The sequence below is a fragment of the Acipenser ruthenus genome, chromosome 14, assembly GCF_902713425.1.
Source record: "Acipenser ruthenus chromosome 14, fAciRut3.2 maternal haplotype, whole genome shotgun sequence".
Taxonomy (NCBI): domain Eukaryota; kingdom Metazoa; phylum Chordata; class Actinopteri; order Acipenseriformes; family Acipenseridae; genus Acipenser; species Acipenser ruthenus.
Window position 1 is genome coordinate 30,642,486 of NC_081202.1, and position 26,234 is coordinate 30,668,719.

The 26,234-nt window shown below is 36.9% G+C and overlaps 1 long non-coding RNA gene across 4 annotated transcripts in view; it reads left to right on the plus strand.

Moving 5' to 3' along the window:
* Positions 1 to 26,234, plus strand: part of LOC117419775 (uncharacterized) — a 98,498-nt gene that overhangs the window by 61,922 nt on the left and 10,342 nt on the right. For all 4 annotated transcript variants that reach the window (XR_009307295.1, XR_009307292.1, XR_009307293.1 and 1 more), the window contains one exon: positions 5,274 to 5,359. This is a non-coding gene — a long non-coding RNA (uncharacterized LOC117419775). The remainder of the gene's footprint in view (positions 1 to 5,273; positions 5,360 to 26,234) is intronic.

Below are 26,234 nucleotides of genomic sequence, written 5' to 3' on the forward strand. Positions count from 1 at the left end.
TTTCATGTTTTGTTTAAGTTGCAAGATTTACAAATAAATAAACCAGTGAATGATGAATGCAGCACTTAAGTATGATGTGCATTGATAAAAAAAATATATATATAAGGTTATTTTCATGCAATGTAAGCCTATACATTGAATAACTTCACTTCAGATTTGTTCTTAGGTTATGTAATTTATTAAGACCAAATAAAATGAACCACAGGTTTATTTAGTTCACCTTTTTAAAATGTATTCTGTCTCGTGCGTTGGTTTGTACAGATTTGTAAAGAAAAAAATACACCAAAACAGAATTACGCTGGCATAACACACACGATTTGGCTGACTTTTTGATTTTAAAATAACAGGTACCTTGTGATTTGTGTATTGTGGATGCATAATTTTCCAGAATAGTGTAATCTGTTGTCACTTTCTGTTCATTAATTTAGTCACACATAGGGCCCAAACCTGACGGCTCTATAACAAATAAGAAATTGCAGCTACAGTACCGAAAAAAAAAAAACCCACAAAGATTGTAATTTCATTTGTTTTACAAAATAAACTTCATCGTGTCATGTTTCAGTTGTTCTTTCAAAGAAAAATGTACCTGAAAAAAATATTTTTCAACTAAATATAATACTGTAGCTGTTTCATATCCCCATCTTTTTGGGTTACATTGCAACAATAAATGTCACTGTAATCATGCAATTGCTGAATATTTTAATTAGTTCTTATTTAGAATGTTACAATGTAACAATGCTTCAAATATATATATATATATATATATATATATATATATATATATATATATATTATATATATATATTCTACGAATGTTCTTGTCTGTTTAAATAAATAAAAAATAAAATAAAAACAGCTTCCATAATCAATGGCACATCTAAAAACCCTTTTCCCCAAAGTTTGCGTTGTATAAAAAAAAAAAACCTGGAATTCGACATAGGAGTTTTATTTTCCTGTGCCCAATATATTATTTGTTGTGCTGTGTAAATAATATATAATGTGTTATTTTGTATCAATACATTTGTAACTTACAGAAATCGTTTTTTTCCTTCTTTTTTTTTAAAGAAAAAAACAACCCATCCAAATCAACAACATATTATTTCATTACACATATTCTATAGATATATTGAGTACAATATTTAATAATTAAATTTGTATTGGATAAAAATAGCATTGATAAATATGGTGATGACCAAAACAACCAAAAAACTAATTATAATAGTGAGCTATCCTGTTGTATAATTATTCTAGTGATTATTTCTTGCGATTGATATCCTATTGGATTTAGATTCTTCACGGATATAGTGCTGTTTGTATATATAGAGTTAGATAAATAACTATTTGGCATTGTACTGGATATTGAAATGTTTTTATCAAGTGATTAACTCCAAGCAAGTAATCGCAGCAATAAACTGTGAATTTAGTATGTGTTTTGATTTCTTTTAAGAAATATATATATGTCACTTTTTTCTGCAGCAAACATATTCATATATATATATTAACATGACGATTGAAATAAATAAGTGTTTTACATTTGTAAGGTCATTCGTTGGGTTACAGAGCTTTCATTTTACTATTGAGAATTTTGTACTGTAGTACTGTGCTATATTATACATTTTCTTCAGCTAATTAAATGGAAAAATATTAGAAAATTGTTCTACATTTTGAAGGAGTATTTGAACATGAAAAGTGTGTGTTTGTCCCACAAACACTAACATTTTTCCACTGAGCATTGGCGATATGGTTTGGGGGTGGGGGGGGGGGTTGCAATCAAGGGGAATACATTTGAATTTGCTGCATGTAACAAAAGTGAAAGTGGTGGATAAAGACAAATGGGCGCTTGTAGTTTGAGGGGGAGAAGATGTGTTTCAGCTGACTTTCTCAAACACACTGGGATGACTTCACTGCAGTCACAATGGGGTCTACCAGTCTGAGCAGCAAGGCTCAGGTTTGATCCAGCTCGGCCTTCTCACATCTCCCACAGGGAGTCCTGAGTGGATCGCAGGCAGGTTTTAAATACCTTATGCACTTGGAAATTTAAAAAAAGAAGAAAAAAATGTGCATATGAATATCAGGGTCTCAGTTTTAGAAGAAAAAATAAGATGGATTGCTGTGTGTTTATATGGAAATCAATCATTACACAATATATTGAGGTAAGCAGAGGGTATACCAATAATATTGTAGTTTTCTTCATATTCATTTTTATTTTTGGACTAAAATAGAACAGTGGTGCCCAAAAATATTGACACACTTCTATTATTTCAGTGAAAAATACTTCAATCCACATTCATATTATTACCACCTGGGAAAGGGTATAGCTACTATACTGTAAATGAAAATTCTTATCAACATTTTTTTAATTCCAAACACTCTATAAAACATCTGAATTTTACATTTTGAAGTGAAAATTAATGTCAAGAAAATTTGTTTTCTAGTTGCAGTCTTGCTGAATTAAGATTTTATAATTCCAAACAATAAAATTAAGCAAGAAATGAAAGAAAATAGTTTATAACAATTTATTTTTCAAAAGTTGTTAAAACATACAAAAGTTGTTCATTTTAAATTCATATATTTCACATAATAGTTTTCATATGTAGTACATATATGGTAATTATTACAACATTTTGCAATAATTTGGAATATTACAGTACGTATACAGGGGGATTTATAAACAACGCACACACAATATGTACAATGAAGAACAGAAGCACGGATATCAGTCGGGGCAGAAAAGGCAGGCATCACACCTTACATTGTAGACCATGTCAGAGCTAACTGAAATCTCAAAATGGGGGAGCGCAATGAAAACATGTTGTGTAATAGAGTGCTTTTCATATGGTGCTTTGCTTATGAATAAACCAGTCAAAATCTATTTATTACATAATTATGTTGTATAGAAAGTCTAAATAAGCCCATTCTAATCAGTATAGGAGTCTATTTTATTAATAATAACAGTGACAGATATAAATAAGATCATTAAGATAGGGTGCCAAATGTTGTAAAAATCAAATAAATTGAAGCAGTGTTATTCTTTGCCTCCACAATGGGTGTTTTTTTCAAAATTAGAAATCTCCAAAATGTTTTTCTACTGGATTAAAACATGTCTTTATTTTTTTTATTTTTTTTTTCTGGTTTTACGATTGAGTGTTTGTTACGGAGCAAATACTTTTTTATTTTTTTTGTTATATTTCTCTTCAGAGTGTAGTGAAAATAGCTAGCTTCCTTTAGAACGCAATCTATGATCTCCTGAAGTTAATTAAGGCCTTCAGTGAAAAAAAAAAAAAGCTTAAAAAGGAATTGTAGAAAATAGGCAGATGTTGGAGTTATAATTTATGGACAACATCCAACCATATTGTTCTTATTCTAAAACAATGCCCCCTAATTTATGTGGGGAAGAATTCCTGCAGCCCGAAATATAAAAACAAGACAAGTAGCACAGCACTGTAGCATCTTCAGGACATGCTTAATGTGCAAGACAAATGCAGACCCATTGGATACATGTGTGAGATATGTATTGTCATTTCCTATGTTTTTTTGTATATAATACACACGCACACAAGATCAGACTTCTCTAGTTTGGGCTGTCTGTAGGCCTTCTTATGTCAATAAAAAATATGTGTTTCTGTTTTCAAAGGGTTTGGGCAGATAATCGAGTGGATGTTACTTTTACCAAATTTTTTAGGAAGGTTATTTTCAAGTAGTCGATCTACTTTACTATTATTATTCTAAACAGGTTTAGAACGAGATTAGTTAACGTACATAAAAGCCTAACTATCTTATTTCTACTGCATTTTTAACATATTTCTATTTGGTTACTGTCAAGTGTCCTGTGCTCTCAACCAGAAAGGCATTTGGGTTTATTTCTATCAAACCCATATAGTTTCTGATTATGAGTTTTTTTGTTTGTTTGTTTGTTTGTTTTTCCACCGTCAGCATTTTTTAAAGCTATTTTTACAAAGTTTTTAATCTGCAAAAAAATCAACGAGGTGTGTTGATTTTTAAAATATATTTTGGGGATGGGAATGCACACATTTTTCAAACTATTTTGTATATATTTGACAGTTATCTTTATTTTGGGAAATAAGACTTATCTGTCTTAACAAATAAATTAATAAAAACAGTTATCAAATAAGATAAATTACATTTTTTTGTGGATTTGAAAATTGTGGCAGTTATCCAATAACTACTGAAGGATGCATTGTTTTACTGAATGTCAGCAAAGTGGATGCTGGTTGTTGACTGTAAGGGTACTAATCTTTAACTTGTCAAAGTAAAGATTCTTCTTTTTTTTTTGCTTATTGAAACACACATTTGACAGGTCAAATTCAAAATAACATTTAGCTTGACTGCAATATTTGGAAATAATAATGTAGTTAATAGTCTTTGAATGGGCGTGTGTGCATTGCTGTAGTCTAAACAGTGTAGCTGCATTGCAGTTCTGCAGTAGCCTCTACGCATAAAATATCTGGCATGCATTGAAAAAACGTTTGAGCCAGCAGAAGAATAATGCAACCTGTATCTGGTGTTACAGACTAAAACAAATACATGTCACCATTCAAATAAACATCTAATGATGCCCATTTTAATATATATTTTTTTGTTATATTATATGTTCGTTACATTATGTAGCCCTGTTTTATAGTACTGTTCAGAAACTTAAATAAATATTTTATGTTTAGGAAATTCATCACTTGTTCCACTCTGCAATGAATATCAGATTATCTTTTTTTGCGAGTTGTCTCTGCGTGAGTTTGTTTGTCCAGGTATGGTTTTGGTATCGGAAAGTTGATTTATAAATGTTAGTATGTTATATAAGGAATCACTTAGCTTTCGTATGTTTTTAAAAAAGCATTAAGTATAACTTTCCAAATACACTATACAGTACTTTTAGCATATACTGTATCTAATGAACTGCTTATCCAGTTCTGATGAAGCTTGGTTAGAACAAGTTATTGAAAGTATCAGTATCTGGGGATAGAAGGAACTGTCTGTCTTTTTGTTTCCAATTATATCTATATCTGGAGACCTGCTAACCCTATTGTGATAACACTTGAATAGGACAGTCTTGGTTATTTAAAGTTTCAGAATGTGGGTGTATATGGAGGACCCTATCCTTCTGTCGCACTTATCTGACTACATGTACATACAGTGATTGTATGTACTGTGTGTCAAGGGGGTGTACATTACATGATACTGGTATGCTATTTATTTTTTATTTACAGCAGTGGCGGGAGATGTGAATACTAACATACGTGGCTGTATTTGTTTTTTAGGTGTCTTGAGAAAGAATTCAGGGAAGAGGGACATGAATGAATATGTGACAGTAACTGCAACAAGCTTTGACCACCCATAATGACAGGTATTGTGGTTCGTTATTTTAATACTGTATTTTCTCTTTTTTTGTGTTTGTCAAGTTACATAGCTTGTGGGTGCATAACATTATTGTATGAGATGGGTTTAACCCTTTCAGTCCTGAATTATTTTTGTCGAGCTGAAGAAGGAACTCCTTTATTAAGTATACATGAGAACAGGACAAATAATTATGCATTACTCCAGACTGGGGCCGAGGACTCCCATGACGTTCCAACATGATTTCCGAGGCATATGTTAAAATACAGCGCTAAGGACTGAAAGGGTTTTAAAAAACAGGTGGTATACAATATGTGATGGTAACAATATATGTTGATATATCCTGCGTTTAAGTGCACTATATCATGACAAACACATGTGGGTACATTTTCCATTAAAGCCACACAGCGCCACGATCAACTTCTGTTTTAAACCAAAATGTAATTCCTATGTATTATCTGTATCCAATCGTTTTGCCATCTGTGTTCTCTAAATCATCGCAAAGGCTTTGTTGACAGTCCAGCTTGTCTAGCAGAGAGCACTGCAAAAATTCTATTTCCCAAAAAGTACAATGTAGCTTTTGAGATAGTACAGCAGAGAGCAATTGGTCTAATCCCAGGTGTGAAAGGTATTGCTCTATTTAGCCTAGAACAAAGAAGGGTTATGGGAAACTTTATTGAAGTTAAACCTAGTCAATATTTTAACCACAACTTATAAAGCTGGAACATTTGGAAATTGAGTGATTGCTGTTCATGTGGTGCTTTAAGAACCATCTAGACAAAGTTCTGGGATGGCCACTTGTTTATGACTTTTCGTATGTACAGGAATGTATTTAGGGACATCATAGTAGGTAGTTCTGCATCTTGTGGTAACTGACCAGAAGACAGTGGATCAGGGACACTATGACTAAAATCTGTTTAAAAAATACTCGGTTTACATATATGAGTCCATGGGTGAGTGGGTGGATTTAATATGCCACAAATGATTCTGTGTTTATGTTCACAAAAACGCAAATAGTCTACTTTAATGAAACCAACATGTGGGCCTTTTGTTTGAAAGAAAGATTAAAGAAGCCATTCAGTCTAATATATGTAATGTGTCATGAAATCTGGGATTGTGTGCTACTTTTTATTAACCTGTTCCCACAAGAGAGCATACACATATAAAATGAGTTAAAAGTGCATGGATTGTTATGGTGAATAGAATATGTTTTTAAATTTTAGAAAGAAAAACTACTGATTACACCAGAACTCACATTATTTGGTTGTGATTTCATACAGTATGATTTCTCTTTGTAGGAGGTTGTAATAACCTCAGCAGGGAGCCTGGGCTGAACCAGTGCCCCTGAATGGTGCTAGTACAACCTCAGCAGGGAGCCTGCACTGAATCAGTGCCCCTGCATAGTGCTAGTATAGGGGGCACTGTGCTGCAGAAGGTGCCCCTTCTCTGTGCTTCAGGGCGAGACACTTGCAAGTGTTAACGGCTGTTTATAGCCACACTGCATGGCTGTGTTGACCGGAGTCAACTAAAGCCAGGGAAAGCATCTCCCCAGTGTCTCATGCTGCTTTAGTGAGCAGCTGATTTCAGCATCCCTTAGCGAAGGCTGCTAGCAGGAGCTAGTCACAGACGCTTGTCCTCTATGTACCGAGCCCATACCAATTGGCTCTGAGCCCTTTGGTCTGCACCTAGCCCATGTTGAGCGTTCGGTATTATTATTATGTCTTTCTTAGCAGACGCCCTTATCCAGGGCGACTTACAATTATTACAAAATCACAGTACAAAGTATCACATTACAAAATATCACATTGTAAAGTATCACATTTCAGAATCTATTAACCCAGCTCTAGCATTACATATCCGGCTCCGATCATTGCTGAGCTCACTGATACGTCCTGCAGGGACATTGGGTGATTGCAACTGGTAAAAACATTCGGCAAAAATGCATTTTATTTTTTGATCATCTCTCGCTTGCTATTTTCAGCTCCTGGACAGCTCTGCTGTACCATAGTAAATTACCACAGATACCTGAATATAAGCACAGTTCAAATTTTACCATATTAACTGTAAACAGCTATTCTATATACAGCTCTCTGCATTATGCCTGGGTTTCACCCCTGTGTTTTGTGTAAGAACAACATTCCGCCCGAGGGATTGGGTGAGCTGTGCCTGGTTGATGACCATCTGCTCCAGCTGTCATAAGTACACCAGACAAGCTTTATGCAGGAACATCGCATCGCTGGTCGCTGCCTGGAGACAGCACTGGCTCTCTCAGGCCCGAGTCCCTGATGGGGACAAAGCATCTTTGCTTGATGCCCCAGTTACACCGGATAAGATGCTGCAGCTCTCTATCCAGGCACAGAAGTCCTCTAGGGAGGTGGCACGCCTTCCCTCTTAACAGAAGACCACAGCTCATAAGCCTTCAGCGATGCACAGACGGCCTAGTCCCCACAGCCCCTGAAGCCGGTACATTCTGCCACTGCTTTCACAAAGGAGACACTGTCAAACAGCCCTAGGGTTTTGCTGGCAAAGATCCAGGGCCCTTTTCACCAGGCCCTTCTGGATTACTGGCGATTCTCCACCACAGACACGTGGGTGTTCACTACCATTCAGACCAGCTCCCTTTTAAGGCGTGACCACAACAACGGTCATGAATCTTGGTGTTTCAGGAGGTGTCAGCCCTGTTACAAAAATCTTCTCTGAGAGAAACGGGATGGCCGCCTCAGACCAATCCTCAACCTCACACAGCTCAACCTGTTATTTAGGCAAAGGAAATTCAAAATGCTGACAATGCAACAGCTGTTGCAGACAGTGAGGCCAGGCGACTGGTTCACCACAGTGGACCTCAAGGACGACAACTTCAACATCCCCATAAGGCCCAACCACAGGAAGTACAAGTGATTCGCTTTTATGGGAACCTCTTACGAGTTCCGTGTCCTACCATTCGTCCTCTCCCTGGTGCCTTAGATGTTTTCCAAGTGCATGGACACTATACTTCCCGCTCTGAGACTCAAAGGTATCAGAGTTCTCAATTATCTGCACGACTGGCTGATATGTTCCGAGTCACCCACACAGGCAGCGTTACACATTGAGCTGGTCACTGGTCACCTGCAATGCAGCAGCTTCCCAAGTTCTTCCCTTGGGGCTCCTCCACATGCGCCCCCTCTCCATGCCTGGATCAATCGCAACCTGGAGTGGAACAACACAGCCTGCTCAGTGGATAACATTTCATACTTGAAAGGGAACGTTCAGTTATATATCATAACCCTGGTTCCCTGAAATAGAAATGTTATCCATTACATTTCGAGGTTGCTGCGTTCACTGCAGCACAACGGGCCTGAATAGAAAACTGTCACAGATCCCTTCTGTGCGCTGCACTACATCCCCTCAGGGGCAGGGACTCTGTGCCTTACGCTCAGAAAAATCAGGCTACACAGAGGTATATCCAGTCGGTAATGGATAACATTTCTATTTCAGGGAACCAGGGTTATGATATATAACCTAACATTTTGAGGCCTGTATTGTAGGCTGTGTTGTTTTCATACTTGCGTTCGAAGAGTTTCTCTTTGGTAAAGCAGCATGTTCCTTTTTGGGTGCAAATTTATCATGGTAAACTTATCACTATTATGTGGAAAGTGCTATGGATTATTATTATTATTTTTTTTTTTTATGTTTTGAATTTTACTAAAAAGCCAGAGGGTAAAAAAAAAAAAAACATTTAGCTGAGAAAAAAAAAAAAAAAAACCTTCTAGCCCGGCCCTAAATTTATTTTATTATTATTATTTTTTTTTTTTTTTAACGTCATACATTAATAATCATAAAAAAAGATATAGGGTTTTTATTATTGGAAACAAACAGAATTAAAAGCCTACAGTAAATACTTGCTTTGTAAAACACAAAATATGATAACTACATACAGCAAGCAGTGCCAAATGAAGTTCAGGATGTCATATATATATATATATATATATATATATATATATATATATATATATATATATATATATATATATATATATATATAATGTTTACTGTATAATACTATGCAGATGTTTTTTTGGCATAAAATTTGAGTAACATTTTTTTCAAAAACAAACTTAACAAGACAATTTTGTTTGATATGCAACCTGTCTTTTATAACTATATATTAATAATTATAGATGTCTAATTTAATGGTGCTGTACTAGTAGTACTGTATTATACACAGACGCCACTTCCGAAGTTAAGTGTGTGTAAAATAAATCATATTTCAGCTTATTTGCGCACACAGCTTTGTCTGTTTTGATGAAAAGCAGTTTTAGGAGGACAGTTTTTTTCTTATTTTAGCTGATATTTTTCCGTGTGGGCACTGTTTTTTTTTCATCAGACATGCATATCTTAACAAAGGAAAGATATTTTTGAGTTTTTGCTGTTAAAAAGAGGTTGTTTTTTCTTGCGGTGTGCTGTTTTTGTTGTGAGATGTGGTGACTCTGATAGGTAAAATATATTTTGAGTTGCTTGTGATGTTAATATAAATAAATTAATTTTTTTTTCTTGTGCCACAATTCAGTCTTCCTGTCTTGCTTTAGTTAAACCAAACTAATCTAATGATTTTACAGGAGGCATGTTTCGTGGTGGGTGTTATTCATTGTTATTTTATTTGAGTTCAGGTGTACGATTTAATTGTGAACTAGTAGTACTAGTACAGGTATACACACAGGCAACACTTGCCTGCTATGTGCTTGTAAAAAACACAAATGACTCTGCTTTTAATTTGCTTTGCACACACAAGCTATTGTCTTTTTTGCATTAGCTCTTAAGAAGACATATTTATGGCAAAGACATTTTTACAAGTTGTATACGTTGTATTTTTCCCCTACGACTTTTATGCATTGTTTAAAGGGTCATGTATTTTTTCATTAGAGATACATCGAATATCACTTTCCAAAGCTTTTGGGAAACGTGTGTTTGTGCATTTTTGAGGATACAGATTCAAAAACCAGCCATTAGCCTAATTATTATTTTTTTTTTTTTGTACACAAGCACCACTCCATCACAATAAATCCCTAAAATCCCCAAATAACACTCGGATAATAAATAATATGTCTTGCAGATTGTTTGTCTTTTCTGATTGATCTCATAATACTTAGCTGATCACATCACACTTTACTCTGTTCTGTACACAAGACCCATAAACCCAAAAATAACAAGTAAATAAATAATAAAAAAACACATTAAGTGGTCTCCACTTGTAGATGTACATAAATCACCACCTGTGACATGGTACACCCCGCCCCTGTGCATATTATGTTTTGTATTTTCTATTTGTTGTATTATTATTTAAAAACATATTGTTTAAATTCGTATAAACTACAGTGTTTTGTTATTGTTAAGTTTTTGGAATGCGCTCTGGGACTCATTGGTTTACTGATTTCATAGAGAATAAAGTCTGTCTCTTTGGACAGTCAGTATGACTCCTCTTGACATGAAAACCACAATAACTATAGCTGTGTTAAACTTATGAAATATAACTGGTTGTCCTGCAGGAATATCAGTGGATTCCCTTGATCTGTAATGTAGTTCCCTAAAAATATGACTGTTGAGAGGGGAAAAAAATTTAAAAACGAGTCAACAATACATGCCGAGAATAACGTAAACGTTTTAATAAAAATAAGACATGGCCCAAGCAGTAAAATGATAACCCAAACCGACCAAATCAAGAGGTGACTCCAGTTCTGTGCAAGAGCTTCTAAGAGCCATTATCAGTACTTCCTACAGAAAGAGCTTTGGTTGAACTAACCTATTTGCCAATAAGAAATAGCTCAAAAGTAAAACTATATGTAGAAAGGTTGTGTGTTACTGTGCAGTGTTCTTGAATGCCATCAGTGTACATCTTTAGGAATTATTTTGTAAATGGGGGGGGGGGGGAGTGATCTGTGAATAGGTTGCTAATATATTATAATAATATATTATACTATTATCACAATCTATTTACAATGCAATAAAAAAAAACATCTGTATAAATACATTGTCAGTCATTTGGTTTACTTCTTAATTGTTAAAAGCAGGAAACATATACTAAATTAAATGGAACAATATATAAACAAATGCTGTTGGATCTGTACCCCACGTATGGCAAACTAATGACTGTAAGGCACATTTGATATTCTGTTTATACAGTCAACCCTCTTTTATACCGCCAGGTAAGGACCATGGGCAAAAACGGACAATAAGCAAGGGTGGCGTTATAGTGAGGGTCAACAAAAAAAAAAACACATGCAACCTTCTATGTTTGGAATAAATTTGAACATTTTATTTTTTTAGTTATACAATTACAGTATCACCAGGCCATTTTAATAAAAGTCTTTTTTTTAAAACTACAGTACTAGTTCTTAACACAACAGTACATTTTAGTGACATTTTCCCATCTTTTCCCATCTGTATGAAACATACATGGTTACTTTTGAGGACCAGTTTATACTTAAAAAAAAAAATACATAAATATAACACTCATTTAGTTTCAAATCACCCAATTCCATAAAAACAAAAATGCATACAATTTTATTATTATTTTATTTTTTTAACTGTACTGTCATTTGAACTTCATTGTTTGTGGCACGACTGTAAGCCTGCTGAATACTATCCCCCATTGAACGATGCCATCTATTTATTTCACAAAGCAATTTAAGCTCAACAGCATTCTTTTTTAAGCAGTTAAAAAAAATCTACGTGGGAATGACCTTGAGCACAACATTTTACCTGATGTAATAACTTGGTAACACTATGGCACAGGTCACTTCCATGTAATTGCACAGTAGTTACTGAATAGGATCCTGTAATAACTAATAATTACACAATTATTACATGTATCACATGGTTATCCATGTTATTACATGCTTATGCATGCCCGTTAATCTAAAGTGTTATCTGTAAAGTGCTTTAAATATATCTTTGGTTGTGTTTCATTTAGAGTTTTCATTTTGTTATGTAAACCAATAGTTTCTTCTTGTTTTTCTTGAGTTTTGCTTATTTTTCTTATTTTGCTTATTTTTCTCAGTTATTGTAATATAGGCTTGACAAATAATTGCATCTGAAAATTTGTATCAATGGATTAAGCCCACTAAATCCATATTTAATAGCGCCCAGTAAATAGTGAACAATTGAATTATAAACATATTAATGAAATAAATTTAGTAATTACAAAACGTTATATTGGTATATAATACTCAAACACAGTAAATGTTTGAAACAGTAGTTTTCATTATTTCAGATTTGTATTGCAAATGTAGTCTACAAAAACTAATATTGGAATGTATTTATGAAAGGCTATACTTAGCTCAATATGTTTATTTCCCTCTGTCAGACAATAGAAGTTCTGGGTTCAATGGAATTTTTCCATTCATTCATCATTGGCACCTGAGAACCTTTACAACGTTTTAGCCCCAAAGAAGCATGCAAAGAAACTAAGAAAGTGTCCTTAATTATGAAATACCTGTGCAGAACTGATCTTGCTGTTGCTACAATTCAGAAAAGTATGTTTTAATTCTGAAGATTATTTTTATTTATATTAAGAAATACATTAAAACAAAATATTAGAATTATAACTTGTCATGTATAGAACTATCTTTATTTTGCTAACACAGTAAGCCATGTAAACGTGTTGACCTTTGTATTAGTATTAGCAGTATTGTTCTATTAAATATGTTTTGGTTTACTTATTTATTTACACTTTAATTTGGGGGTGCATTTTGAATATGGATTAAACATTGCTGGTGCTTCCTGGTATAACTCCCTGTCATAAATGGCTCCATATAAAATAAATAAGCCTGCACTTTCCTCACCCTTTTTATTGTCATTAGTGATGTTAATAAGGGGCTCCCGAGTTGCGCATCCGGTAAAGGCCCTCCGCGTGGAGTGCAGCATACGCCCTATAGCCTGGAGGTCGCCGGTTCGAGTCCAGGCTATTCCACTGCCGACGGTGGATGGGAGTTCCCAGGGGGCGGCGCACAATTGGCTGAACGCTGCCCGGGAGGGGGGGGTCTTAGGTCGGCCAAGGTGTCCTCGGCTCACCGCACACCAGCGACCCCTGTAGACTGGCCAGGAGCCTGCAGACTTGCCTGTAAGCTGCCCAGAGCTGCGTTGTCCTCTGACGCTGTAGCTCTGGGTTGGCTGCATGGCGGGCCTGCAGAGTGAAAAGAAGCAGTCGGCTGACGGCACACATTTCAGAGGACAGCGTGTGTTCGTCTTCGTCGGCAGTGAGCTGAGCCTAAAAAAATACAATTGGATATTTCAAATTTGGGGAAAAAAACGGGTTAAAATCAATTGCCGACTACTAATTTAAAAATAAATAAATAAATAAAATTAGTGATGTTAATAAGAGTCTCAATAAACCACAGAAGTTTGTAAACACCAGTGGGAGTAATATAGTGTTGAAGGACAGTAGTATTTTGGTCCACTGCTGTTTAGGTAAACAAAATATACCCCTCTGTGTCGTGCCTGCATTCCTCCACTGTCTGTTGCTTTTGCTGTCGGAACCTTAACTAGGACCTCCTCTGTACTGTGGCATGGGGCAGGGTGGGGGTCAGGTTCTGCCAAGTCTGCCTGCAAGTGCTGCAGGGAATCATTGCCAAATGCACCTAAATGAAGAAGAACCAACAGTTTGTAGTTTTTTGTTTGTTTTTCAGAAAAATCGATCACAGATAACATCTCAATTATTTGGTACTGCGTATCCAAGCTCATGTCTAATAAATGTCATTCGCGGACCAGGGATTTGCAGTATTTTCCATAAATGTGTATCGTAAGAGAAAAATAGTTTTTTATTTTTATTTTTAGATAAAGGAGGAAGACTTTAAAATGTATTTCCTTTCGTACTAATAGCATCAAGAATCAATTTTCATGACGCTTTTTATTCTTTGCTTTTGTATGTGTTTTTTAATGCTTGAATGATGTGCATATTACATGCAATAGATTAGGAAAGTTGAAGTTGCTTTGTTTACAATGGATAGTTAACTTGAGCGTGAGAAACAGAAAATAGTGACTCTATTTCACCTTAACTAGAAAGCTGTCTGTCTCTTTAAACCGTAAGCTAACCCTTCCATGTTTAACAGTGAAATGACCAAAACATAATCATTTAATTGTTCCTGAACAGATTTTTGGGGGGGAAATAATCCATTTGGAGTAATGCCCACTCACCCATATGGTTTAGTTGAAATCAGTGAAGTGACTGATTGGAAAATTGTAGCTTTAACACTGCATTGATTGACTAAATACAAATAAGTATATAACCTATGTTTTGGGAGATCTGGAACTTATCTTTGTAGTGTTAAATTGCTCTCTGTTATCTTGCAACACTGCTTTTGATATATTATATTCATATATACTGGCCTAAATTCATCACATGAATTTTAATCCAAATGTCCCTAAACAGCAAATGCACATCAGACAGCAGGAAGACTCACCTCTTGTTTCCTGATCTCCCAAGGCCGACACCTGTCAGAAATGATGTAGGGACTGGACTAAACGTGGTCCAGTGGTTAAAGAAAAGGGCTTGTAACCGTGAGGTCCCCGGTTCAAATATCACCTCAGCTACTGACTCATTGTGTGACCCTGAGCAAGTCACTTAACCTCCTTGTGCTCCGTCTTTCGGGTGAGACGTAGTTGTAAGTGACTCTGCAGCTGATGCATAGTTCACATACCCTGGTCGCTGTAAGTCGCCTTGGATAAAGGTGTCTGCTAAATAAACAAATAAACAATGCCAGCCAATTGTAGAGCATGCCAGTATCAGTGACTGGCTCTTCTATAAAGTGTTGAATTGAAATCAAGGGCAGCAGTGTGGAGTAGTGGTTAGGGCTCTGGACTCTTGACCGGAGGGTCATGGGTTCAGTCCCAGGTGGGGGGCACTGCTGCTGCTCTACCCTTGAGCAAGGTATTTTACCTAGATTGCTCCAGTAAAAACCCAACTGTATAAATGGGTAATTGTATGTAAAAATAATGTGATATCTTGTAACAATTGTAAGTTGCCATGGATAAGGGCGTCTGCTAAGAAATAAATAATAATAATAATAATAATAATACAACTTTACAATGCATTAGTAAGACCTCATCTAGAATATTGTGTTCAGTTCTGGTCACCTCGCTACAAAAAGGATATTGTTGCTCTAAAAAGAGTGCAAAGAAGAGCTACCAGAATTATTCCGGGGTTAAAAGGACAGGCTAAAATAATGGAATCTATTCAGTCTTGAACAAAGAAGACTACGTGGCAATCTGATTCAAGCATTCAAAATTCTAAAAAGGTATTGACAATGTCGACCCAGGGGACTTTTTTGACCAGAAAAAATAAACAAGACCAGGGGTCACAAATGTAGATTAGATAAAGGAGCATTCAGAACAGAAAATAGGAGGCATTTTTTACACAGAGAATTGTGGGAGTCTGGAACCAATGTTGTTGAAGCTGACACCCTGGGATCCTTCAAGAAGCTGCTTGATGAGATTCTGGGATCAATAAGTTACTAACAACCAAATGAGCAAGATGGCCCGAATGGCCTTCTCTCATTTGTAAACTTTCTTATGTTATTATGTTTGTTTGTCATTTACTACTACAAGCAGATTAACACACCAATACAATTTCAACATTTGTATGTCTTCCTGTAGATGCTGTAATGTTTTTATAGCCATGCTGAGAACAAGATTGTTATCAAAATGGCATAGTTTTCCTCTGCTCTCATGAAATCCAGATTGTGTTAAATTTTTTTGTTAATGAGGTTTGATAGAACAGTTTCTTGTAATTGATGATGTTGGTATTTGACAAGAACAGTATCCATCGAATCCTTGATCCAAGGTGTACTGTATAAAATGCAAATGCAGGGAATTGTGTTGTGTGCAAAAACAAGAACAGAGTATAGAAAAGATCTGGATTCAAATAATGCACCCATGTTTGCTCCATAATACATCAATAAAATACAAACATAAGGTATTATCAAAACAATATTGTTTTTAGCCCTCCAGTCGAGACAACATTGATAGCAGTTGCTGTGTTCAAACATCAATGTTATATTTTAAACTATATTTTAATAATTGTGTGAAAACTATTATTATTATTACTGTTGATGGGATACAACAAGCGTACTTCTACTGCTACTGCAACGGTGGAAATAAAAAACAAAATATTCTACAATTTAACATGTACTGTTTTTCAGGTAAACATTTAAATATTTAGGAACATTTGTTGCATAATAATTCTAGAGCAAATTATCAATTTTGAATGTGACAAATAAATTGAAACATATATTGTTAGACCTTAAAATACTGTGAAATAAGCAATTTTTTTACCATGGAAAAAATACAGCCCTAGTCATTGTGTAATCTAAATATTCACAATGCCTAAACCACTGTTAAAGTACTTCCTGATCAATAGCAACATGATTGAGCACACTGCCTTCGCCCAGCAACATATCCAGATGAAGCATAAAAGGGCTATCTCCTCCCTCCCCTAGCTCTGTGCATCCATTTTGTGTGTGTGTGTCTCTCACTGCCGAAGCTGTCAAGTACCAGTATAAGAAGGCGAGAGTTGCAGCTTGGCACAAGGGAAATGGCCGTAGGAATACGAAATTTGGGTTTTCTTATTTAGAGGCTTAATTGTTGCCGACTGGCTGCGTATAAACAAGCAGCTTTGCAGAGTCTGGATTGTTCCCAGTTCCTTTTACTCAAAGAGCTGACCTTGGGTGGATGCAATAAACTGTTCTTTTCCATTGGCGCGAATGTGTTGGCAAGGCTACAGCTGCACAGCCCCCCAGATGGAGCAGCCAGTCCAGAAACGGAACCTGCTTACAGTGCAAGAAGAATCCAAACTGTGTCATTTGTCTTCAGCAAGCTTACAGGCATCGACTCTGCGGTTCTGGAATTCAGCTCATGCCAAATGTGTGATTACGAGGCAGGCAAGTACGCACACCAGAGATACAGCGTCTCATTTTCACTACTGTGAACCGAGCTGAGGAGGATCGTCAGCAACCAACCAAACATCCAGTCAGCAGAGAACTTTTAATAATCTGTGAATAACATACCAGCACAGTCCATTGTATATTGTGAACTGAAAAAATGTAAAAATACACACAAACAAAAGCCACAAAAGCAGAAACAAAAACAGGGAGTCTTGGTGGTGTGGCAGACATGATTCTCATGCCTTTCCTCTCCGGAGAACCAAGTCCAGTGTCTTCAAAGCATACATTGTAATGAGTATCTCATGATTGGGTGTTTTGAAGTTATTGTTGGACATTAGTCCCCAGCACAAAAACCTCCACACAGTTTGGCACCACTGGCAGTCTCTGCTTGAGGAGGGCTAGGATGAAATAGTAGTGGGTGTTCAGGTCAGAATTGAGATTTGTTGCTATGTTTCATGAGCACCAAATTGGGAAATGATCTAAAATGCAACTAATGTATTTACAAATACAGACCATAATTAGCATAGAGGTACCACATGATGACCATGTTAGCTTTGAATACTTTCACCTTAGATATATAGTTCTTTGTTGAGTTCAACTAAAAAAAAATACTGTATTGGTCTGTTTCCCCCATGCTGTAGTTTATTCTTCTTTCCATCTTTTTTTTTTTTTTGCTTAAGTTTGTGTTAACATATATACCATAGATACTTCATCCATAACTATAAAACCACCCAATATTGTTAAATTTTGAAATACTAAAATAAACTGATAGAAGACTAAATTCATCATAGGTAGTGTTGAAACCAACTTGTCTCTGTGTCACTTTGTGATCTTAAGACATGCTTCTGCTTCTGTAGCAGATGAGTGTTATAAAGGACCTTGAAGAAATGTATATATAGCTGTGTTAATTGTTCTGGCATATACATTTAAAAAATCATTATATTACTGATATTATTTTCTTTTTGTATATATTGGGCTCACAGTACTTACATCTTTGATTATAGGTTTCTAAATTTTCATAAAACAGCTTTGGTTTCCCAGAAAGAATATGATTTTAGAATAATTACAGATTGTTGTTGCAAAACAATAGTGCTAAATTTAGAAATACTAAAGAACTTAAATTCAAAGACAAGTGTTTCGGCTAGAGGTCTTTTTCAATGTCTTCTGTCTTCCTAATATTACACTGTCCAACTTAACAAGCATTACTGTGCAGTATTCCATTGCAATGACAGTATTAAGCCATGGAAATAATATGAAGATCTTGTTCCCATAATGACTGAACCTTGAAACATAACCAAAAGGCATAATTTTCATCATGAATTGAACTATACTATATGTGAGATGTAAATGGTACTGTTTTTTTTATGTTCTGGTAAAGTCATATGTTTCTTAAGAAATTATGAAGACCTCTGTGGCCCCAAAAGCTGGAAAAACATTAAATAAAAGGTGTAACAATTTCCTTATACTGTTTATAAATACATTTAGAATCTCCTGCACATTTGTTTTTTGGAAACTGCTAACAACTGGTTGATATGGTGTTGCAACAAAAGTTTATAGAGTTCAAAGGGCCTGAGGGCCAGCCTGGGAGAGTTGAACCGAGTAAACCTACTGTAGGGTTTGTTCTCTTTCCTTGGGTTGGGTGAGCAATGTTGAAATGAGAATTTAAAAATGTGACAATGGCTGTCAGAAATATGCTGAATATGCCTAGAGAAAAAAAAGTGTTATGGGGTGTCTAAATAGCAGATATAAAAGTTTTACATTTAAAGTTACAAGTGCGGGTACATCACCACTTGTAGTTGCTCTTGATCTACATTACAGAACCATTGCATTGCAGTGCAAAAACCTGTTAACTCTCAAAGCTTCATTTGTCTGAAAAAAATATTACCCAATATCAAAGATTCAAATTACAGTCCAAACTAGCTGCTGTCTAAAAAAAAAAACTTTTACACAAGAGGCCTAAATATTTAATCTATTGAAATGTAGATTTACATTTTAACTGGGCATGTTAGCAGTGCTGTTGAGGGTGACTGGCCTGTTCTCAGACAGCAGGCTGTGGTTTGCTGCCCCTGGACTTGTATGTGTGCGTGTGTGTGCGATGGAATGGCATTTGGAGCACGCAGCCGAGGGATGGTCATTCTGAGTCCCCACCAGAGGACACACACCCGCTGAGAGGTCACTGTAAGGGTACAGTGTCTGACTTTCACCAAAATATCCCTCCAGCTTGTAACTGGGTAGGCAGCAGCCTTGCATATGTCACAGGACCTCATTAACACTAGCTCTGATATAAATAGATGTGCATACCCCTTATGTTAGCCCAGCAGAGAACTGTGTTTCCCTTTTTAAACTCTGTGCATGTCTGTCTAGATTCCTCCGGCAGTGCCCTTGGTACAGTGCTGCACAGTAACTTGTATTTGTGATATGTCCAGGACATGTTGAAAAAGGCTAAATATAGAACAGATGTTCAGGATAGAGTGAACTAGTGTTGACTAAAAGTGACAGCTTGCTTTTGCAATATGCATAGAGCCCTCTTGTGGTTATTTGAACATACAGTGGGCCCTATCCTGGTCCATGGAACTGCAAAGCGCATCGATTTCTTATGTCTATTCTAATTCCAGTGTTCTGTTTGGTCACCAGTCAGAGTGCAGGGTGTTAGGATTTCTTTTAAAACGTATTTCATGTGATTTTTTGTACATGTAGGCTGTGTATTATTGTGTGTTGCGTTAGTGTTTAACAAGTTGTCATTGACTTTATAAAGGTATAGATGAGATATTAACAAAATATGCTTGCACTTTAATTGTTGCAGCAGGAGCACAGAGTAATTATTCACTTGTGTTATGTGTGTGAAAGGATCCTTTACTTGTTGTCAAAGCAGGATAACATCCCGTGAGCTATTTCATTTGGAAGCTCTAGGAACCCCATCCCCTTTTAAAGTGGATCAAAAAAGATTTTAAGAACATAAGAACATAAGAAAGTTTACAAACGAGAGGAGGCCATTCAGCCCATCTTGCTCGTTTGGTTGTTAGTAGCTTATTGATCCCAGAATCTCATCAAGCAGCTTCTTTGAAGGATCCCAGGGTGTCAGCTTCAACAACATTACTGGGGAGTTGGTTCCAGACCCTCACAATTCTCTGTGTAAAAAAGTGCCTCCTATTTTCTGTTCTGAATGCCCCTTTATCTAATCTCCATTTATGACCCCTGGTCCTTGTTTCTTTTTTTAGGTCAAAGAAGTCCCCTGGGTTGACATTGTCTATACCTTTTAGGATTTTGAATGTTTGAATCAGATCGCCGCGTAGTCTTCTTTGTTCAAGACTGAATAGATTCAATTATTTTAGCCTGTCTGCATACGACATGCCTTTTAAACCCGGGATAATTCTGGTTGCTCTTTTTTGCACTCTTTCTAGAGCAGCAATATCCTTTTTGTAACGAGGTGACCAGAACTGAACACAATATTCTAGGTGAGGTCTTTCTAATGCATTGTAGAGTTTTAACATTACTTCCCTTGATTTAAATTCAACACTTCTCACAATATAAATTCAACACTTCTCACACTTCTCACAATATACACAAATTACATATATATATATATATATATATATATATATATATATATATATATATATATATATATATTTTTTTTTTTACTCATTGTTATGTGTTGATTCTACAGGGCGGATGGAAATTCACTTGCTCATTTCACAGATATGGCACCCATGAGCAATGCAGGTAGCAACAGCAGGTTTTTACGTTAAAGAGCAATTTGAAATAGTATTTTTCTATTAAAACTGATGTTAAAGTCCTTAAATTAAACTTCTGAGATGCTTGCTGCTAGATTTTGTAACTTAAACAGTCGTATGAACCTATTTAAGCCTATCAAAGGAGAGACTTTAATAAGTCTGCCCCCTTGCACTGTTGAGAACCAGCAAACATGCTACCAGAACATATGAACATTCAGCCCATCAGTGCTTGTCCTGCTCTTCGTAACAGATAGAACAATCCGGATGTTAAATGATCCCAATGATTCTGTCCTCTGGTCCTGGTTTCTGTGTGGTGTTTAAAAGTATTGGCTGGGGTTAACTTTGTTTTTAAGATTTTTAAAACTTGAATCAAGGTGCTAACCATACCATTCTCTTTCCTGTGGTTTGCTGTTGCTCCAAGCCTCATTACATTGCTCTGTATCTTTTATCTCAGGCATTTCTGTGGACTGGTCATGTCAAGTAAACCCCATGTATGAGACACAGACCCAATGCTTATAAACGTGTATGTTAATAAATGTGTATTTTGGAAAATCTATTAAAACCAACTACTGCAATGATTTAAAAAATGGTTCATTTTATTTTAGAAACAGCAGTGATGCAGAGAATTTGGAAATATGGAACACATCACTTTGTAGATTAAGTTGTCAGGACAATTGCAGCATTGCACCATTGAGGAGGAAGATAGTGGGTATTGAAATAAGCACCCATACACATACACACAGACCGTGTAGAACATATTCATGAAACCTAGTGTATAGGTTTCACTGACTGAATATCTGATTAGGGATACCACCAGGTTAAACCGGTTTAATTGATTGAGGTTCATGAAAGGGTCAGTAAATTTAAAAAGGAAAACGCTTATTGAGAACGCATATTTTTTACAGGATTGTCCTGAATAAAATAGAAAATACATACATCCCCATTTTATGAGGTGGAAGGGAGCATAGTGGTAAGAATGTGGTTGGACAGTGTAAATCTGTGCTGTTCTGTAACCTTTTCAATGCGCATGATAGAACTGCTACTCACCCTACCGTGACACTACAAGAATTGCAAATTCACAGCTTTGTTTCATTATATGCAAAACCAAACAATAAAAAAATCTTGATATAATCCAGAAAACAACAACAACTCTTCTTTGTATTATAGTTATTTTATTTCTTAGTTATTGGTTATCAATTTTATTAATTGGACAGGTGCATTTGTCTATTAAAAAACAGTTGATTTAAAGATTAAACACTTTGAAAATAATGCAACCTATAATGCAATGAATAACTAAGCTGGGTTTTATAAATATGTACGGTTATACTGGATTTCAGTGCAAGAAGATCTGAACGAGACTTGCTGGATTTGTTGTAAAATTTAAATTATCTGGCAAGAAGCAGACAAGTCCATTTTGGTGAATTTTGCTTGCCTGTCATGCTTTCTGAATGTTAAAAACAATCCTTTAATTGCAGTTTAAATACAGTGAAGTATGTTTACTACACATATCAACAGCAGACAAATATGACAAACGGGTTGGAAAATTATAATAGAAGGCATTGTAACCTGCTGAATTAGCCACTTCAAGTGCTGTATTGCTAAAGTGCTCTCCAGTGCTGTGTTGGTGTACTGTAACAGTTGTGTTTGGATAAATTGTGGTTTTTTGAAAACCGCCTCATACTCGATTACCATTTATTCACTTGGATTTCTAATTAAGTTCTTTATAAAATTGAGGGCTTTGTTGTTTTATTTGTGTAGCCTAGTATTCTGGTATTTTTAGGGTCAGTCTACTAATTGTAGATGGGTTTGTCCCGCAGCTGAGTTACTCTTCTTTATAGGCAATTTACAAAGCTTATGGTCTACCACACTGAGACCTGGTCCCGGAATCTAGCCACAGCTTGTTTTCACCCCTTGGAAAACCACAAGTGAATGTGACGTATGGTAGTGTCAGCATTGCATGTGGGTCATCAGAACCAGGATTAACTTTGAACAGAAACATTTAATCCATTATGCACACCGGGGAGTCTATAGCTTAAAGATAGTTGTAGGGGTGGGACACATAATTAAAAACACATGTGATATGTACAGTAGCACATACTTTTGTGCAAATGTGCTGGCAAGCTCTCACTCGCAAGACTCCCACACATATTCTGCAACATATAAAAGCTGCATCTCCCAAGGCCAAATCAGTTATGATGGGCAAGACAGCAGATCTAGCAAACTTAGTTGGTGCTCAGTTGGCAGGTGCTTCCTTAACCAAGAATGCACAAATTACTATAAGTTATGACTGTATGAGCCATTGCCAACCCCATATTGAAGGAATGAAAGGCTGGTAATCACTGAGGCATGGTCACATACTTCTAAAATAATTACCTCTTTGCAGTCCTATTGATAAAGCTATCACAGGTGTTGCTATTTCGTTGTTCAGCCCCTGTAAGTGTCTTGACGTGAGGAGTAAGATATTTTCAGGCCTGTCAAGAAGATTAACTCTTCATCTGCTGTTGCTTGTCAAAGCACTACCAGCTTCTGTAAAAAAAAGCCATGAGGCAATCAGCTGACCTGTTTACTTGACCTTAAACCAACTGTCCCTTAGCAAAGGATTCATCAGATTTTTATTACACAAGAATAGCTGTTATTTACTTCATGCTAATATTGGCTTTGGCTTTCACCAAGATAAAATAGGATAGTAGTGGTGGGGATCAACCAAGACGTAGCTTCGCTGTAATTTATGAGCCTTCAGCGCTTTTCATCTGCCAGGTAACATGTATTCTCTGTTGGCCCAGTGTTGATGGCTGAAGTGTAATGCTGGCTCCAGGGATTAGCCTATTTGCGGCCTCCCTGGCGCATCAGCACACACAACGGCAGCGATACTGGCTCCAGGGATCAACCAAAGTGTGGCTTCCCTAGCACTTCAGCATGGCAACTGTCTAGAATGGTCTGGGAAGCTTTTCGCAGCGGTCATCTGGTGGGCATGGCACCTCACGTCTCCGGTATTTCGTCGACTAGCCCACCACACCTCAGGAAGACTCGACAATGATCCTGGCGTCCCAGCACCACCACCCTCCATCCCTCACCCAACCCAACCCACCTCAGTTTACTTACCTTAGCCATCCATTCCTTTTCATTGATGTTAACTTCCTCCAACACCTCTTTTTTGAGGTCCCAAATCGGTCTCTTTCCTCTTCGACTAGAGTGCCAGTTGCTACTTCTGTCTGCCTCCTTGGATGGAGGCTTCACTAAACGCTGCAATTCCTGTCCCTTAAATCCAATATCTCTGAGAAGCCGGGTCATAGAGTGCGCAACGAATCCCTGACAGCCCACATCTACTGGATAAACCCGGCCTCTCCACCCCACTGTTCCACCTCAGTGAGTTTCTTCCTCTCATAAGCCTCATCCACAGAATCCTCCTATGGCTCCCATAACTCCACCAGGAGAACAAGGCGTGCTGAGACTGACCACAGGACAATGTCAGGTCGAAGAGTAGTTTTAGCAATTTCAAGTGGGAAAATAAGGCGCTGGCCAACATCTGCCTGCATTTTTCAATCTCTAGCAGCCTTCAAATCTTAGTTCTAATAGCCGTTCCGGTTGGTTGCTCTCGTGGACAGAGGAATGACGTTCTCTGTGAGCCAGCTGTTACTGATATTGGTGAGCTGTTGATCTTATTATAACGTTCTTCCAGTGCTAATGCCATGAATTTCCTGCTTTTGCACTTCAGTAACTACCAACTTCCTTCTTTTACCTGAAGCTACTTTGTGCCATCTCGGGGAGCCAAACTGAAACCAAGGCCTCCTCTTCCCTGTTGTACTTGCCCCATGTTATGACTGATATGAAGGGCAGCCTTTGCATCTTCCACAGCGTCTTTGTTCCCCACTTTCCCACTTTCTCACTACGGATGCTACCTCCCTCGTCACATGATTCCATCGGTGTAATTTCCTGCCAAACTATAGCACACTTAAATTCCTCAATTAGAGCTGAGAGTGGCAGCTGCAGTTTCCCCTTACCATAGAGTACTACCCAGCTAAAAGCGGTTTGTTTCTTTGTTTGTTTGTTTTTTACGTTATAGAGTAAAAGTAGCATCTAATAAGCTGGTGCCAAAATACTTCCTATGAATCATAAATCACATTAAATATATACAGTGCTCCTACAGCATGTCCCCCAATTCCCTGTACAGTACCGGTGTTGCTCAAACTGTAGAAAACTTCTCAGTCTAACTTCCGTTTCTGTCTTTCCCTTTTGATACAGTATCTGAACTGAAGAAAAGCTGTGCTGGCACTTTATAACACAGACATCTTATTCAGCATTAATTTTATAACTAAATAAATATTAGGCCTATTACGTGGTTATCTTTCCTAATGTATTTACTTTTATGCTGCGAGAGGAGCTGCAGCTTCCTCAGGGAGATGAGACGCTTCAGCCCCACTCCGGCAGTCGAACCTGGGGCGAGCCCATTCCCTCATCCCCTCGCCCGACCCGCTTTCCTTCTCGCACTTGGTTTGCTTGTCTGTTGCTTCAAACTGAACTCCTGACCTCTGTTTAGCCAGGCCTTTTTTTTGTTTGGAGATTTTATTTAACATCATTTAATCAAAGAAACTACCAGATGATATCGCAAAAGTGTACTGAAAGCCATAATAGTAGTACTTTGTATTTGCATTGCATTCCATTGTGTTTTTAAGACATATTTAATCCTCTCAGGCATGGACTCAGTGAGGCGCTGAAGGGTCGAGTTATCCTTTAGATTCCTCCATGCAGCCTTTACACTTGATTCCAGTTAGTTTCAGTTGCGTGGTACTTTTCCTAATTTACTGTCATATCAGACCCCAAACATTCTCAATAGGATTGAGTGGCGTTCTACTGTTGCCTTCTAACCATTTCTTCACTTGTTTGGCTTGATGGCAAGGGGCACTCTCATCTTGGAAGTAGAAATCACTGTTGGGAAAATGGTTCTGAGCCGTAGGGAGGAGGTGGTCTTGTTTTCAAGTACCAGTCCTTGTTCATAGCTGTCCCCTTGGGTAAAACATGTAGGGATTCTGTGCCTTTGGCAGAAAAGTATCGCCAGATATGGACAGTTACCAGATGTTTTGTCATTGGGACATATACTTTGACTTGTATCTTTCTCCTTATGCCTCCAGACTCTTAATCCACCTTGGTTTCCAAAACAGCTGAAAGGGGACTCATCAGATTTATATCTCTGGATGATCCTAGATGGTGTGCGTTAGCTGGCATAACCTCTGTTGGATAT